Source organism: Acipenser ruthenus, unplaced genomic scaffold (genome assembly GCF_902713425.1).
Source record: "Acipenser ruthenus unplaced genomic scaffold, fAciRut3.2 maternal haplotype, whole genome shotgun sequence".
NCBI classification, from domain to species: Eukaryota; Metazoa; Chordata; class Actinopteri; order Acipenseriformes; family Acipenseridae; genus Acipenser; species Acipenser ruthenus.
In genome coordinates this window covers 7501-10000 of record NW_026707584.1, presented here as the reverse complement: position 1 = coordinate 10000, position 2500 = coordinate 7501, and positions in this window count along the sequence as shown.

The following is a 2500-nucleotide window of genomic DNA, read 5'->3' as shown; positions in this document are numbered from 1 at the left end:
AGGGAGGAAGCCACGAGTTCACAGGGACCTCCTGGAACTCTCGCTCCGTAACACATAGCAAATCTGTCCCTTCAGAAGAAGGTAACTTTTAATTGGAGCTCTGGTCATGTCAGCTACTTCTGCCCATGGTCATGTAGGCTAATTCTGCCTCTGGTCATGTCAGCTAATTCCGCCTATGGTCATATTAGCTAATTCCGCCTCTGGTCATGTCAGCTAACTCCGCCTATGGTCATGTCAGCTAACTGTGCCTATGGTCATGTCAGCTAACTGTGCCTATGGTCATGTCAGCTAACTCCGCCTATGGTCATGTCAGCTACTTCTGCCCATGGTCATGTCAGCTACTTCTGCCTATGGTCATGTCAGCTACTTCTGCCTATGGTCATGTCAGCTAACTGTGCCTATGGTCATGTCAGCTAACTGTGCCTATGGTCATGTCAGCTAACTCCGCCTATGGTCATGTCAGCTAACTGTGCCTATGGTCATGTCAGCTAACTGTGCCTATGGTCATGTCAGCTACTTCTGCCCATGGTCATGTCAGCTACTTCTGCCTATGGTCATGTCAGCTACTTCTGCCTATGGTCATGTCAGCTACTTCTGCCTATGGTCATGTCAGCTAACTGTGCCTATGGTCATGTCAGCTACTTCTGCCCATGGTCATGTCAGCTACTTCTGCCCATGGTCATGTCAGCTACTTCTGCCCATGGTCATGTCAGCTACTTCTGCCTATGGTCATGTCAGCTACTTCTGCCTATGGTCATGTCAGCTACTTCTGCCTATGGTCATGTCAGCTAACTGTGCCTATGGTCATGTCAGCTACTTCTGCCCATGGTCATGTCAGCTACTTCTGCCCATGGTCATGTCAGCTACTTCTGCCCATGGTCATGTCAGCTACTTCTGCCCATGGTCATGTCAGCTAATTCCGCCTCTGGTCATGTCAGCTAATTCCGCCTCTGGTCATGTCAGCTAATTCCGCCTCTGGTCATGTCAGCTAACTGTGCCTATGGTCATGTCAGCTAACTGTGCCTCTGGTCATGTAGGCTAATTCCGCCTATGGTCATGTCAGCTAATTCCGCCTCTGGTCATGTCAGCTAACTGTGCCTATGGTCATGTTACTGAATGGGGACCCAGGCTATGGCTCGCACTTGCCCCGGGCAGGGTTCCACGGCCCCGGGCTGGCTCCCACCACCCAGGCCTCTGCTCCCACTGCCCCGGCTTGGGTTCCACGGCCCCGGCTTGGGTTCCACAGCCCCGGGGACAGTTCCCGCCTCCCACCACCCAGGCCTCTGCTCCCACTGCCCCAGCTTGGGTTCCACGGCCCCGGGCTGGCTCCCACCACCCAGGCCTCTGCTCCCACTGCCCCGGCTTGGGTTCCACCGCCCCGGGCAGGGTTCCACGGCCCCGGGGACAGCCCCCGCCTCCCACCACCCCGGCTTGGGTTCCACGGCCCCGGGGACAGCTCCAGCCTTTGCCCCGGCTTGGGTTCCACGGCCCCGGGCTGGCTCCCACCACCCAGGCCTCTGCTCCCACTGCCCCGGCTTGGGTTCCACGGCCCCGGGGACAGCTCCAGCCTTTGCCCCGGCTTGGGTTCCACGGCCCCGGGCTGGCTCCCACCACCCAGGCCTCTGCTCCCACTGCCCCGGCTTGGGTTCCACGGCCCCGGGGACAGCTCCAGCCTTTGCCCCGGCTTGGGTTCCACGGCCCCGGGCTGGGTCCCACCACCCAGGCCTCTGCTCCCACTGCCCCGGCTTGGGTTCCACGGCCCCGGGGACAGCTCCCGTCTCACACCACCCAGGCCTCTGCTCCCACTGCCCCGGCTTGGGTTCCACGGCCCCGGCTTGGGTTCCACTGCCCCGGGGACAGTTCCCGCCTCCCACCACCCATGCCTCTGCTCCCACTGCCCCAGCTTGGGTTCCACGGCCCCGGGCTGGCTCCCACCACCCAGGCCTCTGCTCCCACTGCCCCGGCTTGGGTTCCACGGCCCCGGCTTGGGTTCCACAGCCCCGGGGACAGCTCCAGCCTCCCTGGGCTGGCTCCCACTTGCCCGGGCAGGGTTCCACGGCCCCGGGCTGGCTCCCACCACCCAGGCCTCTGCTCCCACTGCCCCGGCTTGGGTTCCACAGCCCCGGGGACAGCTCCAGCCTCCCTGGGCTGGCTCCCACTTGCCCGGGCAGGGTTCCACGGCCCCGGGGACAGCTCCCGCCGCCCAGGCCTCTGCTCCCGCCTCCCACCACCCAGGCCTCTGCTCCCACTTGCCCGGGCAGGGTTCCAGGACCACGGGGACAGCTCCAGCCTCCCCGGGCTGGCTCCCACTTGCCCGGGCAGGGTTCCAGGACCCCGGGGACAGCTCCAGCCTCCCCGGGCTGGCTCCCACTTGCCCGGGCAGGGTTCCAGGACCCCGGGGACAGCTCCAGCCTCCCCGGGCTGGCTCCCACTGCCCCGGCTTGGGTTCCACGGCCCCGGGCTGGCTCCCACCACCCAGGCCTCTGCTCCCACTGCCCCG